The sequence below is a fragment of the Zingiber officinale genome, chromosome 1A (assembly GCF_018446385.1).
Source record: "Zingiber officinale cultivar Zhangliang chromosome 1A, Zo_v1.1, whole genome shotgun sequence".
Classification (NCBI taxonomy): Eukaryota; Viridiplantae; Streptophyta; class Magnoliopsida; order Zingiberales; family Zingiberaceae; genus Zingiber; species Zingiber officinale.
In genome coordinates, this window is record NC_055987.1 from 149,976,209 (window position 1) to 149,992,751 (window position 16,543).

The window sequence follows — 16,543 nt, forward strand, 5'->3', positions numbered from 1 at the left end:
TTGACTATAGGATCGAAAAGAATTTAGATATCTCCACAATGGTATGATATTATCCACTTTGGGCCTAAGCCCTCATGGTTTTGCTCTTGAGCTCTCCCCAAGAGGCCTCATGCCAATGGAGATATCTTTTTCTCTTATAGACCCATGATCTTTCCCATGTGTTTTCAATGTGGGACTATGTTTGCAACCTTGTAACCCCAACAATCCCCCCTCAAACAAAGGACCACAGACTTCTCATGTCCGATCCTCGACCCACCAGGTCTTCCTGCCTTTTGGTCCATCCGGCCTACTAGGACTTCCTTGCCTAGTCGCAACTAGGACTTCCTGCCTAGTGTCTGGTCCTCTTGATCCGAACATAAGAGCCCCCACTTTCTTTGTTCGAGGTCAATATTGTACCCACATGGCTCAATCAGACCATAACTCTTGTGCACAGTTGGCGGTTAAACCTTCTGGCAATCCGTGCTATGATACTAATTATAGGATCAAAAAGAATTTAGATATCTCCACAATGGTATGATATTATCTACTTTGGGCATAAGCCCTCATGGTTTTGCTCTTGGGCTCTCCCCAAAAGGTCTTATACCAATGGAGATATCTTTTTCTCTTATAAACTCATGATCTTTCCCATGTGTTTTTAATATGGGACTATGTTTACAACCCTGCAACCCTAACATGGACGACCAATTTCATCATGGTGGATGCACCATCAGCCTACAACGTCATTCTAGGTCGGTCGGTGCTGAATGAGTTCCAAGCGGTGGTGTCCACTTTCTGCCAGAAAATCAAGTTCCCAATGGGGGACAAGGTGGGCGAGGTCAGAGTCGATTAGTTGGTCGCTCAGCATTGTTACATCGAGATGGTCAGAACGGAAGCACGAACCGCTCGAAAGACACCTCGCTTGGAGGTGAGCGCTATCACGAAGAAGCCTCCTGCTCTGGTTTATAATGAAAAGGAGGAGGTCTAGATCCATCTAAATTGACCAGATGCAATGACCTTTATCGCCACCAATCTAGAAAGAGAGAAGAAAACATAGTTAGTCGCCTGCCTCAGATGAAACTATGACGTGTTCGCTAGGTCGACGCATGAATTATCTTGTATCTCTCCGAACGTGGCTCAGCACGAGCTACATCTCCGACCGAACTCTCGGCTGGTTAAACAGAAGAAGAGAGCCTTCAGCCCGGAGCAGAATTTGATCATCCAGGCGGAGATAGAGAAATTACTAGAGGCATGCCATATACGGGAAGTCCAATTCCCAAGTTGGCTTACTAACGTGGTACTGGTCTCCAAACCAGGTAATAAATGGCGGGTCTGCATCGACTTTCGTAACTTAAATAAGACATGCCCAAAGGTCTTCAATCCGTTGTCTCAGATAGACCAAATGGTGGACTCCACAGCGGGCTACGAATTAATATGCATGCTCGACGCATACCAAGGCTACCACCAAGTACTGCTCACCCGAGAAGATCAAGAGAAGGTCAGTTTCTTCATGGTCGATAGAATATATTGCTATAACATCATGTCGTTCGGACTGAAGAACGCCAGAGCAACTACCAAAGGCTGATGAATAAAGTGTTCCGTAGGCAGATTGGTCGAAACATGGAGATCTATGTTGATGACATACTAATAAAATCCCTCCAAGTGGCCGACCTCTGCATGGATGTTGAGGAAACATGCCAAACTTTAAGAACCTATGGAATGAAGTTGAACCCCAGCAAATGCCTGTTCAACGCGAGGAGTGGTCGTTTTCTCAGGTATATTGTGACCGAGTAGGGGATCGAGACAAATCCAAGTAAGGTGAAGGCCCTGCAAAACACACCTCCACCTCGCAATTTGAAAGAGGCCAACGACTGACCGGATGGATCATCACACTTTTAAGGTTCATCTCTAAGACGTCCGATCGAAGTCTATCATTCTTCAAAGTACTGTTCTAAGCTATGAGATTCCAATGGGACGCAAAGTGCGACCGAGCTTTAAAAGAGCTTAAAGAATATCTTAACTCCTTACCTATGCTAGCTAAGATGAGCGTCGAAGAGCCTCTCTGGATCTATCTGTCGTCCACTAAGCATGCTGTCGGCTTGGCATTAGTTACGTAGAATGGCCATGAACAACAACCTATGTATTTTTTAAACCATATATTGAAAGATGCTGAATCTCACTACACTGGTCTGGAAAAGTTAGCCTACGCTCTGGTGCTTGCTGCTCAGAGACTCCGCCTTTACTTTCTTGCTCACCCAATCATTGTCATGACCAATAGTACCATGGGAAAAGTCCTCCTTAACCCAAAGGCATCCGAGTGGCTGATCAAATGGATAACTGAATTAAGAGAGTTTGATATTCAATATCAACCTCGAGCGGCGATCAAAGCATAGGCCTTAGCTGATTTCATCACAGAATTCCAGAACGCGAAACCAGAAGTAACCTGGAGAATATATGTGGATGGTTCATCCACTCAGCAAGGGAGTGGGATCGGCATACTATTGATCTCACCAAGAGAAGATCGAATACAGCTCTACATTCGGCTGGAATACCGGGCCACCAATAATGAAGCTGAGTATGAAGCTGATGTGCGTAGATTATATACTCTTTTATGCATGTTTTTACGCACATTTACATACTTTGAGCATGCTTGATCTATGCATTTTTATACTTCCAACTTTCCTTTTAGCATATTTACTCTTTTGGTTCGGAGATCTGCTTTTTGTGCATTTTCTGTACACAGGAGTCGAAATTGGTGAAGATTATGCGTCCTCGGGCAAGCTTGGAAGTAATTGAAGGGAGAGATCATCAGGCCGTGTACCACACATGGCCGTGTAGTCTTAACATGAAGGGAAGAGGACATGGCCGTGTGAATCTCACATGGCCGTGTCTTGATTTGAAGAAATCAGAGCAGATGCCTTACATGGTCGTGTGGATCTACACGGTCGTGTGAGGTTTCCAGAGGCCAAGCAGGTGGTGGCCGTGTGCATCACACGGCCGTGTGAAGTTTCCAGAGACCAAGCAGGTGGTGGTCGTGTGCACCACACGGCCGTGTAGCATTTCCAGAGAGCAGAAGGGTCCTGGCTGTGTGGAGTCACACGGCCGTGCAGCTTTGGCAGAGAAGGAACTGGACATGGCCGTGTGAATCTCACACGGCCGTGTCGAGGGGCCATGTGGCGCCCGATTGCCTCCTCTATTTAAACCTTCCTTCATGAATTAAAAGGGGATCTCTCCCCCTTTGGGAGAAGGCAAGATTTGGTGGTTTCCTCCCATTCTTGGGAGGATTTCTGGGCAATTCTAAGGGAGATCTTGACGATTTCGACTCCGGAGCGAGGATTGGATCCGAAGACGAGGCTTCTTCATAGATAAGTTTTCTCTTTCCCCCTCTTCTTGGTTTCTTGGATTGGGGATTTAAGAAATGCTTGTAATCTTGATTTCTTCGGGTTTTCTTCCTCGATTCATGGAGTAGATCTTGTATTCTAGGATTAAGGGAGTATTTGTATGATGGATTGATGTAATCTCTTATGGATTTGCCATTTTTCTTGTTTCAATGACATTGTCTTGCTTGTATCAATTAGATCTTGAATGATTAATGGTGATTTGTGCTTAATTCTCATTCTTGATTGATTGTTTGGATTTCTTGTAGACTTTGTAGAGATAAACTCTCACTCGATCATCCGAGGGATCCACGTGACAGGTGCAAGCCCGTGTAAGGACGTTTAAGAGATAATCTTGAAGAGGAAATAGGAATATTCAAGAGAGAATGATGGATTTTGTGATTAGTTTCTTGTATCTTGATAGATTAATAAGTTGTGGGCTTCTATGTTGATATCCGAGGAAGGAATAGTAATAGGTGCGCTTCTGTGTAAGGACAACGTAGGTTCACATCTAATTGTTCATATTTAGATACATTTCTCGATCCTTAGCCGGTTATCTATTGCAAGAGAGAACCGGCAACTTTCTACAAGTGTTTGACAATTGAGGGAAAAGAATTGGTGAACCATTTACATTCAAGAAATCTTACAAAGAAACCGAAGCTCCTAGAATCTCCTTTATCATAACCCAAAACACTAAACTCTTGTTTGTTGATCTTTAATATTAGATTTGTTTACCCTTACTTTGCATTTGAAACGATTGGATAGTTGTTTAGCTAATTCGCATTGAGACATTTCTAGTGCTTATTCCAGTCCCTGTGGATACGATAATCTTTTATATTACTTGCGACATTTCCGTACACTTGCGGAGCGTAACAAGTTTTTGGCGTCGTTGCCGGGGACTGCACTATAACCTCAAATTGAAGCAGAAAGTTTCCAACTAGACGCAGAGATAATTTTCATGATACAAGGTCACAAATTTGGAGGAGAAGTATCAGAAAGTCTTTATCTGTATCTTGAAACATTTTTAGAGATTTGTGATTTGGTGAAATGTGAAGGAGTATCAGCAGATGCAGTTCGATTGATGACATTTCCTTTCAGTATCAAGGATAAAGCAAGGACTTGGCTATATTCTCTCTGTCCTCAAAGCATCACAAGTTGGGAACAATTGGAGAAGCAATTTCTGAATCATTTTTTCCCTCCAAGTAGAACGGTGTATATGAGGAATTGCATAACAAATTTTGCTCAGGCATATGGAGAATCATTATTTGAAGCATGGGATAGATTCAAGAGTCTTCAAAGACAGTGCCCTCATCATGGTTTTGAAAAATGGTTGATTTTGCACATATTCTATGGGGGAATTTCTTTCTCAGACAAGACTTTATTGGATTCATCAGCTGGAGGTTCTTTTATGGACAAAAGTGTAGATGAAGCTTATTCGTTAATTGATCAAGTGACATTGAACCTCCATGAATGGTCGAACAAAAGTTGGATGGAATTTCCCTCAGATATTCAAGAAGTGAAAGCCATAAATGTAAGAGAGCCTGTCAAACAAAATGAAATTCAACCACCTAAAAATGTTGAAATTCACAAGTCACAGAGTGAGGAGTTCAAACATTTGGGGGCAAAGCTTAATAGTATTGTTTCAAAATGGTTTAAAGAAGATCCCCCTCCTACACAGTCAAGATCCAATGAAAAGTGTGATGATGTTGGGTTGAGAAGTGGCAAAAATCATGAAGAACTTCTGAAGAATGACATGTTTAGAATTGAGGAGAAGAATAATAGAAAATCACAAGAACTCAATTCCATTTCTCTAGGAAGTTCCCAAAGGCCAGAAGTACCTTTCCCTCAACGATTAATCGCACCAACATTAGATAAGCAAGTTGGACCTCCTCCAAAAGCTCAAAGGGAATTTGGGAAAAAGGGAGTTCAGTCTTTCCCAGGACCTTCACTAAGGATTCCTTTTCCACAAAGGTTAGTGGGGGTCAATGAAAATAAAGACTTCGGCAAATCCTGTGACACTAATATGGTTGAGTGTAGATTTTTGAATATATATGAAGATGAAGATTTTTCAGATGAGGATTTTATTGATAATGTAGTGGTAAATAAGTTTTCAGATCTACCTCAAAATTTTATAAGGTGTTATAGTGACATTGAATTTTCAGATGATGAATGTGATGTGGTAGATCAACTTAAAACTGCAAGTGAAGTTATTGATCCTCTTGTTATTGATTCTCCTATTGAGGACATAGATGTTGGTTTATTTTTTGATGTATGTGTTGATGATGATGATATGGAAGAATGTGTAGGGAGCTGTGTTGTGGAAGCAGCATCTCAAGGATCACCACCTTTGTCAAGACAACCCTTAGAGGTTTTAAGAATTGATCATGTTGTGGAACAATGTGTAGAGACTTATACAGAGCTAGTAGAGTCTCAAGAATCACCATCATTGATATCATCAACACCTGAGCTAGAGCCACTACATAATTCTGAAGAAGTCACATCCCATTGTTTAGAACTTTCAGGTACATCTCAACAATGCAAGGTTAGTATTCTTAGTGATCTTTTAGAAAATTTCATAGAGGTACCTATAATTGATTTTGTTGAATGTGATTCATTTTTTGATACATACTCAATTCATACTAATATGGTTCTAGTTCCTTCTTATATTACATTCTTGTGGGAGGTTTGTTTTTCTTTTGGGTGTGTAGGTTTTCAAGAGGCCAATAATTGGAAGCTCATACTGAACCGTCTTCGACCACCCGAAAGAACTTCAAAGAAGACGAAGATGGAGAGAGTGATACTTAAATTTTTAACTCCTTTATTGAAAGCTCCCTCCATAATAAGAACCCTTGGTAGGAAGGTTCTAAAATATCTTACTCCTCCAAGGGCGAGATTTAGATGAATCTAATGTTTGGTCGAGCTAATGACCTTAAACAAGCGCTTCTTGGGAGGCAACCCAAGTTCATTTTCCTTATTTTCTTTTATGTCTTTAGTTCTCTCTTTATAATAAACATGTATCCTCTACTTAATTTTTCTTGTCTATCTTATTGTTGTAGAATTCAAAGTTGTGGAGGAATGTGAGTATTGGATGGAGGAGTATCTTTAAAAACATGAATGTCAACCATTTGGAGCTCATCACTTGGTAACTTCTCTTAAAATCTCCTCCACATTGTTTTTAGTTTTCATTGGGACAATGAAAAATTTAAGTCTGGGGGGATGCATTAGATGCATTTGATTTGCTTTGTTTGTTTTTGTTTTTGCTTATGTCTTGCATTTTGTTTTGATTTTTTGTGGCATACATCTTGAGAACATCAAAACTTCACTTATATGCTTTCTTGGATTCAAGTGAAATGTTAGCACGATTATTGTCTTGATTCATGATGTTCGAATGATGCTAGTAGTAAACTTTGTGTAGTTTTTTTTCTATCTTGGGAAGCATTAATAATCTAAGAATCTTATGGTGATGAGTTCTAGTTTTGGTTCAACCTTAAGGATTTTATCTTCACTACACTTGTGCTTGATGCTTGAATAGTTGATGTCATTGAAATAGTCATGATTCATCTTGTTTGCTTAGTACTTGGTTTCCATGGTGATTTATCAACTTTCATTTTGGTTACTGGATGAGGCTCAAATCATTAAAGCTCATTTGGAAAAATCAAAATATCCCAACATGTGTGCTAAAAGTACATTTGTGAATAAGTTTTGCACAATGCAAACACTTATAAAAAAAAAGGGGGGGGATATAAAAAAACAGTTGTCATGAGTGGAATCTAGCAAGTCACCCCTTTGAGACCGAGTTAGGTTACTAGGGAAATGACTGCTTAGCTTCTCTTGAGATTGAGCACACCTTTGAGACCTTGGGTTAGTTGAGAAATATGAACCAAGTGAATGGTGAGTAAGTGCCTATCACTGGTTACTTGTCTTTCACTGGAAACATTAGGAATTCAAATTCGATGACGACTTGACTAGGACATGGATTGAAACTTGAAGGGTGTTGACTTACTTTTACACTGTGCACAAGATTCTTATGCATGAACCATACTTTACTTGTTTCCATGATCATGCTTGTTAATGAAACTTTTTGATAGAATTAAGAAAGTGCACTAAGTTTTATGAATGTATTGTAGAACATATGAATTTAGACTGCAGCATTTTGCTTGAGGACAAGCAAAGGTTTAAGTCTGGGGGTGTGATGTGCCTAGATTATATACTCTTTTATGCATGTTTTTATGCACATTTACATACTTTGAGCATGCTTGATCTATGCATTTTTATACTTCCAGCTTTCCTTTTAGCATATTTACTCTTTTGGTTCGGAGATCTGCTTTTTGTGCATTTTCTGTACACAGGAGTCGAAATTGGTGAAGATTATGCGTCCTCGGGCAAGCTTGGAAGTAATTGAAGGGAGAGATCATCAGGCTGTGTACCACACATGGCCGTGTAGTCTTAACAGGAAGGGAAGAGGACATGGCCTTGTGAATCTCACATGGTCGTGTCTTGATTTGAAGAAATCAGAGCAGATGCCTTACATGGTCGTGTGGATCTACACGGCCGTGTAAGGTTTTCAGAGGCCAAGCAGGTGGTGGCCGTGTGCATCACACGGCCGTGTGAAGTTTCCAGAGACCAAGCAGGTGGTGGTCGTGTGCACCACACGGCCGTGTAGCATTTCCAGAGAGCAGAAGGGTCCTGGCCGTGTGGAATCACACGGTCGTGCGGCTTTGGCAGAGAAGGAACTGGACATGGACGTGTGAATCTCACACGGTCGTGTCGAGGAGCCGTGTGGCGCCCGATTGCCTCCTCTATTTAAACCTTCCTTCATGAATTGAAAGGGGATCTCTCTCCCTTTGGGAGAAGGCAAGATTTGGTGGTTTCCTCCCATTCTTGGGAGGATTTCTGGGCGATTCTAAGGGAGATCTTGACGATTTCGACTCCGGAGCGAGGATTGGATCAAAAGATGAGGCTTCTTCATAGATAAGTTGTCTCTTTCCCCCTCTTCTTGGTTTCTTGGATTGGGGATTTAAGAAATGCTTGTAATCTTGATTTCTTCGGGTTTTCTTCCTCGATTCATGGAGTAGATCTTGTATTCTAGGATTAAGGGAGTATTTGTATGATGGATTGATGTAATCTCTTATGGATTTGCCATTTTTCTTGTTTTAATGACATTGTCTTGCTTGTATCAATTAGATCTTGAATGATTAATGGTGATTTGTGCTTAATTCTCATTCTTGATTGATTGTTTGGATTTCTTGTAGACTTTGTAGAGATAAACTCTCACTCGATCATCTGAGGGATCCACGTGACAGGTGCAAGCCCGTGTAAGGACGTTTGAGAGATAATCTTGAAGAGGAAATAGGAATATTCAAGTGAGAAGGATGGATTTTGTGATTAGTTTCTTGTATCTTGATAGATTAATAAATTGTGGGCTTCTATGTTGATATCTGAGGAAGGCATAGTAATAGGTGCGCTTCTGTGTAAGGACAACATAGGTTCACATCTAATTGATCATATTTAGATACATTTCTCGGTCCTTAGCCGGTTATCTATTGCAAGAGAGAACCGGCAACTTTCTACAAGTGTTTGACAATTGAGGGAAAAGAATTGGTGAACCATTTACATTCAAGAAATCTTACAAAGAAACCGAAGCTCCTAGAATCTCCGTTATCATAACCCAAAACACTAAACTCTTGTTTGTTGATCTTTAATATTAGATTTGTTTACCCTTACTTTGCATTTGAAACGATTGGATAGTTGTTTAGCTAATTCGCATTGAGACATTTCTAGTGCTTATTCCAGTCCCTGTGGATACGATAATCTTTTATATTACTTGCGACATTTCCGTACACTTGCGGAGCGTAACAAGTTTTTGGCGCCGTTGCCGGGGACTGCGCTATAACATTAGGAATTATCAATTGAGTTAGACTAAACATAACATTTGTTTTCCTTTCATATTGCATAGTTGTAACTAATCATTAGATTTCTGTTTTTACTTTCTTGTATAACTTTTGCTTCTTGTTAATTTTTTTTTTTACAAATTCAATTCTGCATTTTTTATTCTTTTATTTTTCTTTTTCTGTTGAATTGTCATCTTCCATCTTGTTCTTGTGTATGCGAAGATCTAACTTTGCAGGGGAATTCTTTCCTTTTGACCCTGAGATTGACAGAACTTTCGATAAAAGAAGAATTCTGCAAAGGCAAATTGAAGAACAGGAATATTTGAACATGGCGAATAGACCACTCAAGGATTATGCAGCACCTTATGCAAGAGGTTTTCGATCTAGTATTTCAAGACCTTCAGTGGAAAATAACAACTTTGAGATCAAACCCGCAATTATATCTATGGTGCAGCAGAACCAATTTGGTGGAGGACCTCATGAAGACCCCAATCAACACTTAGAGGTCTTTTATGAAATATGTGGTACCATGAAAATGAATGGAGTTCCTTCAGATGCAGTTAGATTATTATTATTTGGGTTTTCTCTAAGAGATAGGGCAAAGCAATGGCTGAATTCTTTGGCCCCTAATAGCATCACCACTTGGGAGCAGTGTGAGCAACAGTTTCTTGATAAATTCTATCCACCAAGCAAAACAGCTCATATAAGGAATTTAATTGCAAGCTTCAAGCAGACTGACTCAGAATCTCTTTTTGAAGCATGGGATAGATATAATAGTATGCTCAGACAATGCCCACATCATGGGTTGGAAAGATGGTTAGTGTTGCACACTTTTTATAATGGTATCAACTATCATACCAAAGTGTCCCTTGATTCAGCTGCTGGAGGGGCACTTATGAACAAAAGTTTAGATGAAGCTGAAGAAATTATTGACAGTGTAGCACAAAATCATCATCAATGGGCAAATGAAAGAAGTGGTGACTATTCTTCTGTAAACCCAACAATTAAAGCATCAGGGAAGTTTGATGTAGATGCAGTTACTCTTTTGTCTGCAAAATTGGACGCTCTTACAAAGAAATTTGAGAATATGGGGACTAGTGCTAATATGGTCAATGTTATTGGTACATCTTGTGAAGTATGTGGGAGTTCAGAGCACTCAAATGACTCATGTCCATTGGGAGCTATCACTGCACAAATCAATCAACTGGAACAATGTGATGCAATCATGAGTTACAATCAAAGGCAGAACAACCCATACTCAAATACTTATAACCCTGGATGGAAGAGCCATCCCAATTTTTCTTACAGAAATAATCAAGATCAAGGACCATCTATGGGGGCAAGACTAAATTTTCAAGCTGGGCAACAAAATTTTCAACATCCATCTTCTCAAGGCTTACCAAAGTCAAATATTGAAAAGATGCTTGAAGAAATTATCTCAAGTCAGAATGAAATGAAGCAAGATTTAGCAAAGCTCATTCAGAGAATGGATAATTCTGAAAAGCATCAAAAGATCCAGGATAGTCAAATTGCCCAACTAGCTTCCTCATCATCCAGAGCACCAGGACAACTTTCAGGAAAACCTGATATGAATCCTATGGAGCATTGCAATAGAATTGAGCTTAGGAGCGGACGGACCTTGGGAGACTCCCAAGTGACTGCTCCAAAAGGGATACAAAAAGAAGAAGAGCTCTCTCCTCCTATACCAAAGCAGATTCAAGCTAATGAGGAGAGTACTATTGGGGTTGAAGAGACTCTTCCACTGAACCATCAGAGCAAAGCTGTCCCTTTTCCTCAGAGACTTACAATGCTCAAGAAAGATGAAGAATTTGGCAAGTTTTTAGAAAAGGTTAAGGAAATTTGTGTAGAGGTACCTCTTATTGATGTTATTCTTCAAATGCCTAGATTTGCCAAATTCCTGAAGGATCTCATGTCAAACAAGAGAAGAAGAGGAGAGGTTGAGACCATTGCGCTTAGTGAGGAATGTAGCGCTATTTTTGAGAAGAACACTTCCCCAAAACTAAAGGACCCAGGGAGCTTTTATATTCCTTGCAGCATAGGAAAAGAATTTTTTGAAAAAGTTTTTTGTGATTTGGGGGCAAGTGTTAGCCTCATTCCCTATTCAATTTGTAATAAATTAGGTCTCAAAAACATTAAACTTACTACTATGGCACTTCAACTTGCCGATCATTCCTGCAGGTACCCTTTGGGTATTATAGAAGATGTGCCAGTAGAGGTGGATGGGAATGTTATTCCTACAGATTTTGTCGTGTTGGACATGGAAGATGACCCTAGGATTCCTATCATATTAGGAAGACCTTTCCTTGCTACAGCTGGAGCTATAATTGATGTCAAAAATCATAAGCTTTCTTTGGTAATTGGTAAGGAAAGGTTGGAATATGATTTGTCTAATATCTCTAACCATGTCTCGTCTCTTTTAAGTGCTTGTAGCAGGACAAGCATTTATAAACTTGAGGAATGGAATTTCCATCCTCATGGAAGGCCACCAAACGAAGGAGACAATGTGGTGGAAGATGTTGGGAGAAGATCTCCCAACAAAAAACAAAAAGTATATCTGTCCTCCAAGGGCGAGGAAAAGAAGTGAATGATCAAGTTTGGTCGAGCTAAAGACCTTAAACAAGCGCTTCTTGGGAGGCAACCCAAGGGTTCTTTTAGTTAGTTTTGAGTTGTATTTTAATTTCTTTTAGTTTGATGCATTCTTTTGATTTTGTTTTCAGGTTAGGTGCAAAATAGAGCCCGGCCGTGTGCTATACACGGCCGGGCAAAAGTTGCAGAGAAGGGAAGTGCTTGGGTCGTGTCATCCAGGCACGGCCGTGTAGGATTTCCCGATGAGAAAAGGGTCTAGGCCGTGTCTCAAACACGGCCGTGTAAAGAATCCAGTGAAGGAAGAGGGGGAGGCCGTGTTGATCTGCACGGCCGTGCGAGGAAACCAGTGAAGGAAGAGGGGGAGGCCGTGTAGATCTGCACGGCCCGTGTAGGGGAGCTATTAAAGTCTTCCTTCTACCTCACACGGCCAGATCTTGGCCATGTCCTGCACATCCCCAACTCTCCAAAACATCTTTTTCTCTCCCAATCTCTTAAAAACTCCTCTCTAATCTCTCAAGATCTCTTAGATCCGGATTCTCCTCCTCACTTTTCATTCTCCTAACCTAAGAGCTTTGCTCTTTGAAGTTTTGTTCTTTGTGTTTCATTCTTCCAACCCTAGATAATTCTTCCCCTATCTAAACTCATCAAGATGTCCAACATTTTGAAGAAACTTCGCAAAAGAGGTGGTGGATCCAGTGGGGACAAAGAGGAGGAGTCATCAAGGGACAAAGGAAAACAACCAGTGAAAGGAAAAGGCAAAAGGACTTCACGCAACGAAGGTAATGACAATGAATTCAATATTGTGTTTAGAAATGATGATCAAGTAACTAGATTTGCAATTCTTGTCAATAGAAAGATAGTGTGTACTAGATATATGGACCCAACTGTTCTTGATATGCTTGGAATTAGGGAAGATGTAGATTTGATGATTGGGTTTTTGGATTGGAGTGATATTATGTACACACATTTGCCTACATATCCTCGTCTTGTTTTGGAATTTTTATGTTCATTAGATGTCCATTTTACTAATGAAGAAGATTATTTTGGAAAAAATCTCATTTAAACTAATGAATCAAGAATTTCTATGGACATTTAGTGATTTTAATTCATGTTTTGGATTAACCACCGGGAGTCCTCGTAGGTTTGATCCAAGGTTTAATTGGAATCATTTTTGGAATGCAATAACTGGGTTAAATCAACCTTATGAGCCTTCAAGAGCTAAGGCCTCCAATATGCAAAACCCCATCTTTAGGTATCTACATAGAGTCATGAGTAAAACTATTTTTGGTAGGGGAGAGAGTGATGGGGTAGTTAAAAAGATAGAGCTTTATGCTTTATGGGCTATGCTTTATAAGGTTGAATTTGATTCTGGTTTTCATTTTGTTCAAACCCTATTAAGATCTGCTAGGGCATCATTGGGATCAATTGTTTTTGGTGGTTTGATTACCCGAATAGCTTATAATTTAAATCTTGATGTTGATGGGTTGGAAATAATTCATGGTAATGACATGATTGACATTGATGCATGTCTTGCTATGAAAATGATCGTTCGGGATGAGAATGATTTCACGTTTCCTAGGAGGAGTGGTTCTCCTTTACCCCTTCCTTTTCCTGAACGAACTACTATTCGTAACCCGGCTAATTGGGTAATTTCTGAGTTAGATTTTGAGGATAACCCTTCTATACCTGGAGACACTGAGCCACATCATGAGCCCTCGTCATTTGGACGCCCGCAGCCTTCTAGTTTCATGGAGCCGGCTAGGTATTCTTTTGCATATGGCACGGGATCGTCTAGGTTTGATTTTTCAGATTTTCGTATGTCTCTAGAATCACTTCATGAGAAGCAAGATGCCCAACGAAAAATGTTGGAGGGTCGCTTCTCTTTATCTGATGATCAGTTTAGGGAGGTACAAAATCATTTTCAGTTTACGAGGAATTTTCAAGGTCAAGTGGCTGAGTTTGTGCAGGATTATGATACTGATCAGGCTAGGATGAGAGATTTTATGCAGAGCATGACACTTACTAGCCAACAAGTAGATGCTTTATATGAGTATCATAGATCCTTGGGTGAGATTCCAGGTTTTCCTAGTTTTCCTATTGGCCAACCACGTCGTAGACCTCCTTTCCCTCGTCCACCTCCTCCACCATATTGATTTCATCGGGACGATGAAAAGTTTAAGTCTGGGGGGGGGGGGGTGTCATGTACTGTTTAGTTTGGTTTTCAGTTTTTAGTTTTTGTTAGTTTTTCATGTTGGTTCTTATTTTCATTGCTTGTTGCTTTATTTTGCTTGTTTTTGAAATAATCATGGCAAAAAAAATTTTTGAGAACATCAAATCTTCACTTATATGCTTTCTTGGATTCAAGTGAAATGTTAGCACGATTATTGTCTTGATTCATGATGTTCGAATGATGCTAGTAGTAAACTTTGTGTAGTTTTTTTTTCTATCTTGGGAAGCATTAATAAGCTAAGAATCTTATGGTGATGAGTTCTAGTTTTGGTTCAACCTTAAGGATTTTATCTTCACTACACTTGTGCTTGATGCTTGAATAGTTGATGTCATTGAAATAGTCATGATTCATCTTGTTTGCTTAGTACTTGGTTTCCATGGTGATTTATCAACTTTCATTTTGGTTACTGGATGAGGCTCAAATCATTAAAGCTCATTTGGAAAAATCAAAATATCCCAACATGTGTGCTAAAAGTACATTTGTGAATAAGTTTTGCATAATGCAAACACTTATAAAAAAAAAAGGATATAAAAAAACAGTTGTCATGAGTGGAATCTAGCAAGTCACCCCTTTGAGACCGAGTTAGGTTACTAGGGAAATGACTGCTTAGCTTCTCTTGAGATTGAGCACACCTTTGAGACCTTGGGTTAGTTGAGAAATATGAACCAAGTGAATGGTGAGTAAGTGCCTATCACTGGTTACTTGTCTTTCACTGGAAACATTAGGAATTCAAATTCGATGACGACTTGACTAGGACATGGATTGAAACTTGAAGGGTGTTGAGTTACTTTTACACTGTGCACAAGATTCTTATGCTTGAACTATACTTTACTTGTTTCCATGATCATGCTTGTTAATGAAACTTTTTGATAGAATTAGGAAAGTGCACTAGGTTTTATGAATGTGTTGTAGAACATATGAATTTAGACTACAGCATTTTGCTTAAGGACAAGCAAAGGTTTAAGTCTGGGGGTGTGATGTGCGTAGATTATATACTCTTTTATGCATGTTTTTACGCACATTTACATACTTTGAGCATGCTTGATCTATGCATTTTTATACTTCCAGCTTTCCTTTTAGCATATTTACTCTTTTGGTTCGGAGATCTGCTTTTTGTGCATTTTCTGTACACAGGAGTCGAAATTGGTGAAGATTATGCGTCCTCGGGCAAGCTTGGAAGTAATTGAAGGGAGAGATCATCAGGCCGTGTACCACACATGGCCGTGTAGTCTTAAAAGGAAGGGAAGAGGACATGGCCGTGTGAATCTCACATGGCCGTGTCTTGATTTGAAGAAATCAGAGCAGATGCCTTACATGGCCGTGTGGATCTACACGGCCGTGTGAGGTTTCCAGAGGCCAAGCAGGTGGTGGCCGTGTGCATCACACGGCCGTGTGAAGTTTCCAGAGACCAAGCAGGTGGTGGCCGTGTGCACCACACGGCCGTGTAGCATTTCCAGAGAGCAGAAGGGTCCTGGCCGTGTGGAGTCACACGGCCGTGCAGCTTTGGCAGAGAAGGAACTGGACATGGCCGTGTGAATCTCACACGGCCGTGTCGTGGGGCCGTGTGGCGCCCGATTTCCTCCTCTATTTAAACCTTCCTTCATGAATTGAAAGGGGATCTCTCCCCCTTTGGGAGAAGGCAAGATTTGGTGGTTTCCTCCCATTCTTGGGAGGATTTCTGGGCGATTCTAAGGGAGATCTTGACGATTTCGACTCCGGAGCGAGGATTGGATCCCAAGACGAGGCTTCTTCATAGATAAGTTCTCTCTTTCCCCCTCTTCTTGGTTTCTTGGATTGGGGATTTAAGAAATGCTTGTAATCTTGATTTCTTCGGGTTTTCTTCCTCGATTCATGGAGTAGATCTTGTATTCTAGGATTAAGGGAGTATTTGTATGATGGATTGATGTAATCTCTTATGGATTTGCCATTTTTCTTGTTTCAATGACATTGTCTTGCTTGTATCAATTAGATCTTGAATGATTAATGGTGATTTGTGCTTAATTCTCATTCTTGATTGATTGTTTGGATTTCTTGTAGACTTTGTAGAGATAAACTCTCACTCGATCATCCAAGGGATCCACGTGACAGGTGCAAGCCCGTGTAAGGACGTTTGAGAGATAATCTTGAAGAGGAAATAGGAATATTCAAGAGAGAATGATGGATTTTGTGATTAGTTTCTTGTATCTTGATAGATTAATAAGTTGTGGGCTTCTATGTTGATATCCGAGGAAGGCATAGTAATAGATGCGCTTCTGTGTAAGGACAACGTAGGTTCACATCTAATTGATCATATTTAGATACATTTCTCGGTCCTTAGCCGGTTATCTATTGCAAGAGAGAACCGGCAACTTTCTACAAGTGTTTGACAATTGAGGGAAAAGAATTGGTGAACCATTTACATTCAAGAAATCTTACAAAGAAACCGAAGCTCCTAGAATCTCCTTTATCATAACCCAAAACAC

At 40.2% G+C, this 16,543-nt stretch overlaps 2 non-coding genes across 2 annotated transcripts; both read right to left on the reverse strand.

Annotated features, from left to right (window-relative positions):
• Positions 1-4,567: 4,567 nt before the first annotated feature.
• Positions 4,568-4,673, reverse strand: LOC122039142. The gene has a single exon (XR_006128035.1). It is a non-coding gene; the product is annotated as a small nucleolar RNA R71 (small nucleolar RNA).
• Positions 4,674-9,945: 5,272 nt separating this feature from the next.
• On the reverse strand, positions 9,946-10,051 carry LOC122039268. The gene has a single exon (XR_006128127.1). It is a non-coding gene; the product is annotated as a small nucleolar RNA R71 (small nucleolar RNA).
• Positions 10,052-16,543: the final 6,492 nt, after the last annotated feature.